Source organism: Nycticebus coucang, chromosome 17, assembly GCF_027406575.1.
Source record: "Nycticebus coucang isolate mNycCou1 chromosome 17, mNycCou1.pri, whole genome shotgun sequence".
Lineage (NCBI taxonomy): Eukaryota > Metazoa > Chordata > Mammalia > Primates > Lorisidae > Nycticebus > Nycticebus coucang.
In genome coordinates, this window is record NC_069796.1 from 56,504,760 (window position 1) to 56,515,890 (window position 11,131).

General features: G+C 38.8%; 1 pseudogene; it reads right to left on the reverse strand.

The window, feature by feature from the left end:
- Positions 1-8,980: 8,980 nt before the first annotated feature.
- Positions 8,981-10,651, reverse strand: LOC128568556 (histone acetyltransferase KAT2B-like; annotated as a pseudogene).
- Between the last annotated feature and the right edge of the window lie 480 nt (positions 10,652-11,131).

Below are 11,131 nucleotides of genomic sequence, written 5' to 3' on the forward strand. Positions count from 1 at the left end.
AGCTAGCCATTGCTAGCAAGCTTCTTGCCTTTTCTGAAATTCTAGCCTGTTGGATACAGCTGGGTCTGTGAGCACTCTGAGGAAAAAATGGTCATAGAAGAGGCTATGACAAAGACCTAGAAAGATACATTAACGGGGTCACTTCCTAGCTCAAGCTACTCCCTTGGTCTCTGCCCTGAGATATGGGCAGAAGAACTTATATCCCTTATCGCAGAGGAAGATCCTTTGTGGTGGTGATGGGAAAATCCTTCCTCCCGCCAATTCCTCAGAGGAGATTAACTTCAGTGGCGTTTTACTCTACAGGGAACTAGTGGAGTTTAACATCTCCCTAGAAATCTATGTGTGTAATCTGAAGTGGGAGGCTGTCCTGAATTAAGGCTCAGATTTCAGAATTCTCAAGGCTACCCTTAAGGTTAATAATAATAACAATAGGAGCTGATATGCTCAATCAGAGAAACTGCTGGCATCTTTGTTCCCTCCCTCATCTTAGCCTCTCGGCAAATAGACTTCAATAAAAGCAGAGTGGAGCAAATACTCAGTGCCATTGCCAGAATTCCACAAATGGGCAATGGACCCCTGAGCTTCCACTTTTAATTCTACTCTGCGTCTCATGTCTCTTTCATTTTTTTTTTTTTTGCAGTTTTTGGCCGGGGCTAGGTTTGAACCCACCACCTCCAGCATATGGGGCTGGCGCCCTATGTCTTTGAGCCACAGGCACTGCCCATCTCATGTCTCTTTCTTTATCTTTGTATCTAAGACTATATTTCTTCAGCTGGCTGCTGCCAGTTTCCACAGGTCTTAGTGGACCCTGCTCCCGGGGCAGCACCCTGACAGGCAGGTGACTACATTTTTTTTTTTTTCATTGGCAAGAAGTGTATAAGTGAGCTGTAGCAGCCTGTATAGCATGTGGCTAGGAGGAGTGAGAGTTATAAGAAATACCTGTATAGCTCAATAATGGAACACCTTGTTGAAAAGGGCATGGAGAGGGATTTAGCTCTCCTAACAAGCATGAGAGAGCTCATGAGATGAGACCATTGGTGAATTGGCATTCTCTACACCTGTGGTATTGAGAGGCATGACATCAGCCTTATATTAGGCTGGAGGAGAAGGCAGTCAGGAGTGTGCACATTCTATTACGGACCTGCTTATTCTGACTCTGTCACTTCTGCCTGCAGAATGCCACCATGGCATCTCTCTGCTGAAGATCACTAAGCTCTGCTAAAGACTAAGATCTATCTTTTTAATAAGACTGCTTTACTCTTTCAATGACTATCTCTCTCTTTCTCTCCTGTCAGCTAAAGTAAATAGCCCTCAGGTACCTAAGAGCAATTGTTCCTGAGCGAGATAACAGTATAGCGGTCTGTGTCTGGAACACAGCTAGATAAGCCAGGGCCGGAGACCAACCAGTCCTGGACCCTGATAAGTGGCATCCACCAAGGGATCCTGACAGTGAGCGATTTCAGTCCTGAAAATAAGTTTTGCTTTTTGTAAGTTGAGATCAATTTCTACCTAATTTAAACTCTTTTTATCTAATCTTAATTATTATTGCATTATCTTAATTATTATTATCATTAATTATTATTTTTAATAATAATTAAAAATTAATATATTTAAAAATTAAGACACATATACATAGATCATGAATAAATTTATGCCTTTGTGGGATTCAATGTGTTGATTATTTTACAAATTGGAGTGCTTATGTCCTACTAATTAACATAGCTTTCACCTCATTTACTTAATCACAGTGTTAAGGCTTTTGTGTTCTATATTTGATAGATTTGACTTGTATGCTTGCAATATGCTCCATAGGTGTGGTCCCACCATTAACCCTCCCTCTGTTGAACCAACCCCCCGCATCCCCTTCCCCTTCCCTCCTTCATCCTGGGCTATAGATGTGATTCATCTTTCATATAAAAGTGTGAGTGATTAGGGCGAGTAGGGTGCCGGCCCCATATGCCGAGGGTGGCGATCTCAAACCCAGCCCCTGCCAAACTGCAACAAAAAAATAGCCGGGCGTTGTGGCGGGCGCCTGTAGTCCCAGCTACTCGGGAGGTTGAGGCAGGAGAATCGCCTAAGCCCAGGAGTTGGAGGTTGCTGTGAGTCGTGTGACACCACGGCACTCTACCGAGGGCAATAAAGTGAAACTCTGTCTCTACAAAAAAAAAAAAGAAAAAGTGTGAGTGATTATAAATTGGTTTTATAGTAGTAATGATTACATCGAGTATTTTTTTCCATTCCTGAGATACTTTACTAAGATAGTTTTTCCAGCTCCATCCATGTAAACATAAAAGAGGTAAAGTCTCCATCTTTTTTTTTTAATGCTGCATAGTATTCCATGGTATGCATATACCATAATTTATTAATCCATTCATGGGTTGATGGGTGCTTGGGCTTCTTTCATTACTTGGCAATTATGAATTAAGCTGCAATGAACGAACTGGTGCAAATATTTTTGTTGCCAAGTGATTTTTGGTCTTTTGGATATACACCTAGTAGAGGAATTGCAGGATCAAACGGCAGGTCTACATTTAGATCCCTGAATGTTCTCCAAATTTCTTTCCAAAAGGAACGTACTAGCTTGCCTTCCCACCAGCAGTGCAGAAGTGTTCCCTTTTCTCCACATCCACACCAACATCTGTAGTTTTGGGATTTTGTGATGTGGGCTATTCTTACTGGAGTTAGATGATATCTCAAAGTGGTTTTTGTTTGCATTTCTCTAATGATTAAAGATGATGAGCATTTTTTCATGTGTCTGTAGACTGTGTGCCTGTCTTTTTCAGAGAAGCTTCTGTTCATGTCTCTTGCCCAAAATGAAATGGGAGCAATTGTTCTTTTCTGAATAAGTTTGAATTTCCTGTGGATTCTGGTTATCAAACCTTTGTTGGAAATATAACCTGCAAAATTGTATATAAAAGCAGTGTATGGTGCCCTATAATTGCATTAAAGTACACAGCTATGATTTAATAAAACAAACAAACAAACAAACAACCATTCCTAGGGATGTCTACTTGCTTTACTTGTTCTTGGCAGTGCAGAAGCCTTTTATTTTTATTTATTTATTTATTTATTATTAAATCATAGCTGTGTACATTAATGCAATCACGGGAACCATACACTGGTTTTATATATCATTTGACATATTTTTATCACACTGGTTAACATAGCCTTCCTGGCATTTTCTTAGTTATTATGTTGAAACAAAGTTTCACATGTACCATTGTAAGATGCACCATAGGTGTGGTCCCACCATTACCCTCCCTCCGCCCATCCTCCCCCATCCCCTCCCCTCCAACTCCCTCTTCCCCATATTCTTAGGTTATAACTGGGTTATAGCTTTCATATGAAAGCTATAAATTAGTTTCATAGTAGGGCTGAGTACATGGGATACTTTTTCTTCCATTTGTGAGATACTTTACTAAGAAGAATATGTTCCAGCTCCATCCATGTAAACATGAAAGAGGTAAAGTCTCCATCTTTCTTTAAGGCTGCATAATATTTCATGGTGTACATATACCACAATTTATTAATCCATTCGTGGATCAATGGGCACTTGGGCTTTTTCCATGACTTAGCAATTATGAATTGGGCTGCAATAAACATTTTGGTACAAATATCATTGTTATAATGTAATTTTTGGTCTTCTGGGTATATACCTAGTAGAGAAATTATAAGATTGAATGGCAGATCTATTTTTAGATCTCTAAGTGTTCTCCAAACATCTTTCCAAAAGGAATGCATTAATTTGCATTCCCACCAGCAGTGTAGAAGTGTTCCCTTTTCTCCACATCCATGCCAATATCTCTGGTCTTGGGATTTTGTGATATGGGCTAATCTTACTGGAGTTAGATGATATCTCAAGGTAGTTTTGATTTGCATTTCTCTGATGATTAAAGATGATGAGCATTTTTTCATATGTCTGTAGGCCGTGCTCCTGTCTTCTTCAGAGAAGTTTCTCTTCAAGTCCCTTGCCCAGCCTGCGATGGGATCACTTGTTCTTTTCTTGCTTATATGTTTGAGTTCTCTGTGGATTCTGGTTACTAAACCTTTTGTTGGAGACATAACCTGTAAATATCTTCTCCCATTCTGAGGGCTGTTTGCTTGCTTTACTTACTGTGTTCTTGGCTGTGCAGAAGCTTTTTAGTTTGATCAGGTCCCAGTAGTGTATTTTTGAAGCTGCTTCAATTGCCTGGGGGGTTCCTCCTCATAAAATATTCAACCAGGCTGATTTCTTCAAGAGTTTCCCCTGCACTTTCTTCTAGTGTTTTTATAGTTTCATGTCTTAAGTTTAAATCTTTAATCCAGTGAGAGTCTATCTTAGTTAATGGTGAAAGGTGTGGGTCCAATTTTAGTTTTCTACAGGTCGCCAGCCAGTTCACCCAGAACCAACTGTTAAATAGGGAATCTTATCTCCACTGAATGTTTTTAATTGGCTTGTCAAAGATCAAATAACGGTCAGTAGCTGGGTTCATCTCTTGGTTCTCTATTCTGTTCCATACATCTACCTCTGGTTTTGTGTCAGTACCATGCTGTTTTGATGACTATCGATTTCTGTAGTATAGTCTGAGGTCTGGTAGCATGATTCCTCCTCCTTTGTTTTCATTTCTGAGTATTGTCTTGGCTATTCAAGGTCTTTTCTGATTCCATATAAAATGAAGTATTTTGGTACAAATATCATTGTTATAATGTAATTTTTGGTCTTCTGGGTATATACCTAGTAGAGAAATTATAAGATTGAATGGCAGATCTATTTTTAGATCTCTAAGTGTTCTCCAAACATCTTTCCAAAAGGAATGCATTAATTTGCATTCCCACCAGCAGTGTAGAAGTGTTCCCTTTTCTCCACATCCACGCCAGTATCTCTGGTCTTGGGATTTTGTGATATGGGCTAATCTTACTGGAGTTAGATGATATCTCAAGGTAGTTTTGATTTGAGATCTTTAAAGTCTGACAGTGGAGCTTTAATAGAGATTGCATTAAAGTTGTTTATTGCTTTGGGTAGTGTGAACGTTTTAACAATGTTGATTCCTCCCAGCCATGAGCATGGTATGTTTTTCCTTTTGTTAACATTTTCATCTATTTCTTTTCTTGGAGTTTCATAGTTCTCTTTACAGAGATCTTTCACGTCCTTTGTTAGATAATTTCCCAAGTATTTCATCTTCTTTGGCACTATTGAGAATGGAATAGAGTCCTTGACTGTTTATTCAGCTTGACTATTGTTGGTATATATAAAAGCTACCGATTTATGAATGTTGATTTTGTAACCTGAGATGCTTCAGTATTCCTTGATCACTTCTAAGACTTTTGTAGTAGAATCCATGGTGTTTTCCTGATATACAATCATATCATCTGCAAAGAGTGAAAGTTTGATCTCTTTTGACCCTATATGGATACCCTTGATCGCCTTTTCTTCCCTAATTGCAATGGCTGAAACTTCCATTACAATGTTAAAGAGCAGTGGAGACAATGGGCAACCTTGCCTGGATCCTGATCTGAGTGGAAATGATTTCAATTTAACTCCATTCAATATGATATTGGCTGTGGGTTTGCTGTAGATGGCCTCTATTAGTTTAAGAAATGTCCCTTCTATACCAATTTTCTGAAGTGTTCTGATCATGAAGGGATGCTGGAAATTATCAAAAACTTTTTCTGCATCAATTGAGAGAATCATATGGTCTTTTGTTTCTTAATTTGTTTATGTGCTGAATTATATTTACAGATTTACTTATATTGTACCAGCCTTAATAGCCTGGGATAAAACCCACTTGGTCATGGTGTGCAATTTGATGTGTTGCTGGATTCTGTTTGTTAGGAGATTGTTGAACATGTTTGCATCAATATTCATTAGTGATATTTGTCTATAATTTTCTTTTCTTGTTGGGTCTTTTCCTGGTTTAGGGATCAGGGTGATGTTTACTTCATAGAATGTGTTGGGTAGTATTTCTTCTTTTTCTATGTTTTGGAACAGGTTGAGTAATATAGGTACCAGTTCTTCTTTAAAGGTTTGGTAGAATTCTGATGTGAAGCCATCTGGTCCCGGACTTTTCTATTTAGGGAGATTTTGTATAGTTGATGCTATTTCAGAACTTGATATAGGCCTGTTCAACATTTTCACTTGATTCTGGCTAAGTCTTGGAAGGTGACGTGCTTCCAAGTATTGGTCAATTTCCTTCAGATTTTCATATTTCTGAGAATAAAGTTTCTTGTAATATTCATTAAGGATTTTTTGAATTTCTGAGGAGTCTGTTGTCATTTCGTCTTTGTCATTTCTGATTGATGAAATTAGAGATTTTACTCTTTTTTTTTACTGGTTAGGTTAGCCAAAAGTTTCCCTATTTCATTGACCTTTTGAAAATACCAACTTTTTGAGTTATTAATCTCTTGTATGATCCCTTTGTTTACAATTTCATTTAATTCTGCTTTAATTTTGGTTATTTCTTTTCTTCTGCTGGGTTTGGGGTTGGTATATTCTTCCTTTTCCAGGTGCTTGAGATGTCACATTAAGTCGTTAACTTCCCCTCTTCCAGTTCTCTTGAGGAAGGCTTGCAGGGCTATAAATTTCCCCTCTTAGGACTGCCTTTGCAGTATCCCAGAGGTTCTGATAATTCATGTCTTCATTGTTGTTTTGTTCCAAAAATTTGGTAATTTCCTTCTTAATCTCCTCTATGACCCAGCTATTATTCAGGTTATTTAACTTCTATGTTTTTGTATGAGTATGCAGATTTCTGTTGTTACAGAGTTCAACTTTTATTCCATGGTGGTCTGAGAAGATGCAAGGAATAATTTCTATACTTTAATTTTACTGAGATTAGACTTGTGTCCTAAGATGTGATTGATTTTGGAGTATGTTCCATGGGCTGATGAGAAGTATGTGTATTCAGTTTTGTTGGAATGAAATGTTCTGTAGCTGTCTGTTTAATCCAAATGTTGGATGGGTAAGTTTAAATCTAAAATTTCTTAGCTCAGCTTCTTATTGGAGGATCTATCCAACACTGCCAAAGGAGTGTTAAAATCTTCAACTATTAGGGAGCTGCAGGAAATCAAGTTGCTCATGTGTGTTAGAGTTTCTCTTATAAATTCAGGCACATTCTGGTTGGGTGCATAAATATTAACAATTAAAATCTCATTATATTGAGTATTACCCTTATCAAATATGTAGTGACTATTCTTATACTTCTTACTTTTGTTGGATTAAAGCCTATTGTATCTGCAAATAGAATTGCAACACCTGCTTTTTTCTGATTTCCATTTGCCTGAAATATAGACAACCATCTCTTCATGCTGAGTCTATATTTATTTTTTTTAGCTTTTTAAAATATAATTTAAAACTATTTTGTACCAGTACAATATATTAAATTTACAAATGTAAAATTTTCTCAGCTGTTAAAGCATTTGTAAAAACCACACATTCTACTTCAGCTTTATTGCACAGTATCTATAAGAAAATATTATTTTTTAAATTAGAAAACATAAAAATGCTTTCAATATAGAAGAGACAATCTGATTTTGAAGACAACACTCTATAAGAATGTCTAATCAGAAAATAACAAACTTTCACAGAATACCAAGCAGGACAGATGCTTCGGCGGATCGGGTACAAAGTACTGTTTAAAACCAGTTCAATAAACTTTATCCAAAGTGTATCATCATTCTTCATTAGAAATCTAGATACCACTCAAGGTAGTTTCTTATACTTAAAAAAGTTGAGGCATTTTTCACTGTGAGCATTCTGAATATCTCTTGTGTATCAAAAACACTTCCAACTTAGCCATTTGCAGGATTTTTTTTCCTTAATGCAGATTATCTCTGGCAACTGTTTTTAATGACTATTCATGATCATTTCGATTTCTTTATGCTAATAGAAAATGTCAAGTTAAATATAATTTTAAAACCTTGTCCTTTACAAAAATCAGTCTATAAATTTGCATCATAAAAATTAGTGTCAAGACCATCAAGATGGCCTTCATTTATGTGGTTGTTTATTAATTGGTTTTCCCAGAGTTGAGATGTCCCACTTATTTTCTGTAGTGTTATTAGGAAATAAATCCAAGCATGGAGCTAGAATCCCAAGATAAGTTAATAAGGCTACATGATGGATTTTAGTGGGATATGACCCTGGACCAATATACTAATGTAGGTGTTAAAATACTGACAGCAATTTTAATTCACCTCAGACAATTTAATTTGGAGATGCAAAAGGAAAAATGTTCATATATACATTACCAATGGTTGTATCACAGAAAAGAAAAACAATCCTTATTTATTAGAAAAGGATTCATCAGATTGATACATAGACTATTCATTTACTGTTAAAGCATGTTAATTCAATATCAAGTGTTTTCAAGTTTATGCCTTTGTGGCCTGGGAAATTACCTTCTGGAACTTATAGCCTGCATAAGCAAAGTCAAATATGATATTACACATTTGTGTAGAGAAAATAATTATTAAAATAGTGGTTATGCACTAACAAGTTTGTTGTAGGTAGACAGTATTATCAAAAGCCCAGATGTTTATAAAAAAAGTTTGCATTATTTAGAATTTCTTCCTTAGGAATTAAAGCAGTTGCTTTTCTGGAACTGCATTTTTCAGAATGGCTCAGAGCACCTCGTCTAGAATGAGTGTTTTAAAAATATATATATATATATAAAGTCTACACTGAGACTTCAAGCGTCACATATTTCACCTTTTATGGGCTTATTATTATGCATCTCTTCCTTAAGTCCTTCAGAATAAAATAAAAATAAACTCTCACATTCCATTAGAAAAAAATGGAAACATTCATGGTCTGAAACTTTTCTGGATTCCCCCAAATCTTGTACTATGTGCAATTTCCTCACATACCAGTTTTGAGGAAACCCCCTGATCATCTATCATGGAATAGTTAGCTAATAGACATGCCATAGAAAATTTACATTAATAGTAGTATAGTTTAAAATCTATTCCATAAAATAAGAATGTTCTATGACCTCAATTGACTTGCTCATTTGAGGTTACAGCACAGAAAACATAAAAGGGGTTTCTTGGCCTCCTCTAAAACATGAGAATCATTCATTTTTCTCTTTTCTCCTGGGTTTGCCTCAAGTCCAGAAGAGGCTTTGCAGGCAGGGCTGCTGCTACCTCCATTAGTCTGCTCAAGGGAAGATGAGTTGGAATTGTATGAAACTGTCCCAGCCACAGGAGAGGGATTAATAACTGTTTGGATTCCTAGCTGTCTGGTTCTGGAAGAAGCTGAGAGAAAATCCTGATCCCAGATGGGAGAGTTTTGACTATAAACTTCTTCTTCTAACATGGACAAAAACTTTGGGAAATGGGTGAGGATGAGAGTTCGTTTCTCAAGAGGCAGTTTGTCCTTTTCCTGTCTTGCTTGTTCCAGGAGTTGTCTCCTCATAACGGTGAAGACCAAGTGAAGCAGTGTTCTCCCAAACACCTGTGTGGTTTCGTACCGAGGTAGACCGTCACAGAACTGGGGCACGTTGCAATAACACAGCCACCTTGTGTAGTTCTCTTTGTATCCAGAAATGTCATCATTGGGAGATCGCCGTCTTCACTGAGACGGTGCTTCCAGATGCCAATAGTTGATGCGGTTTAGGAACATTTTTGCCAACTGGACTATTGTCTGCCTTTCTTTTGATGGCAGGTGACTAAATTTGTACTGTACAAAGTTATTCACACCCTGTTCAATACTAGGTTTTTCAAATGGAGGTTTCTTCTCCAAAGAGCCTTCAACCACAGGCTTTCCTCTTTGTAAAATAGACTTTCTCAAGAGCTTGAATAGGTAGAAATAAACTTGTTTGGTATCGGCATCTTCTTTTTTTATTTTTATTTTTTTGTAGAAACAGAGTCTCACTGTACTGCCCTCGGGTAGAGTGCCGTGGCGTCACACGGCTCACAGCAACCTCTAACTCCTGGGCTTACGCGATTCTCTTGCCTCAGCCTCCCGAGCAGCTGGGACTACAGGTGCCCGCCACAACGCCCGGCTGTTTTTTGGTTGCAGTTTGGCCGGGGCTGGGTTTGAACCTGCCACCCTTGGCATATGGGGCTGGCGCCCTACTCACTGAGCTACAGGCGCCACCCGGTATCGGCATCTTCTTCCTTGTGGACACAGATAAAGAGATATTCCACATCTAACACTATCCCCAGCAGTCTGTTCATTCCTTCCTCTGAAACATTCTCCAGGTGGGAAACATGAGCAGCTAGGGCATGGCTACAGCTCCAACAGGATTCTGTTAGACTGACGATTATTTGCTGCAGATCATCTCTGGGGGGAGTGGGAGAGGGGTTGTGGTTTTTCCAGCCATTGCATTTACAAGACTCCTCAGCCTTGCAGGCGGAGTACACTCTGAGTTTCTCCAGTTTCTTAGCCCATGGAGCGGAGTGCAGTTGCGCCTTCTTGACGGCAATCCGGGCTGAGCCACGGCCTCCCGGTCCTTCGGCAGGCGCAGCCACTGCCGTCGCCAGACCGCAGGCTCCTGAGCCCCCGGCTGCGGCCATGCAGGGGGAAGCCCTGGGGGGGCATGGGTGGCAGCGCTGGTGGCTGCGGGGGCAGCGCTCCAGGCCCGGCCCCTGCCCCGGCTCCTGCCCCGCAGCCGCCCGGCCCAGCCCGGCCCGCCAGCCTCAGACATGCTGCCCTGGAGCACGGCAGGAAGCGCCAAATGTCCCTATATTTATCTTTTAAGGTAAGATGAGATTCTTGTCTGCAGCAGATATCTGGCCAGAGTTTTTGTATCCAGTCAGCCAACCTGTGCCTCTTTAGAGGATAATTTAAGCCATTCACATTAATGGAGAATATTGATAAACCTGGTAAAATTTTGGGTATCGAGTTTTTCGAAAGTCCAGTGGACATTTTTAATCCTTTTACCACTGTGAAAGTTGGAGTTTGATCAAAAGTTTCTGAGTGAGTTTACTTTTGTGGTAGAGGATTGTGCTGGTCATTATGGAGGATAGGTCTGAGAATATTCTGAAGAGCTGGTTTAGTTATGGCAAATTTCTTCAACATGTGAATGTCATTAAAGTATTTAATTTCTTCATCATAAATGAAACTCAGTTTAGTTGGATAAAGGATCCTGGGTTGAAAGTTATTTTATTTTAGGAGAGTAAAAGTCGATGCCCACCCTCTTCTGGCTTGAAAGGT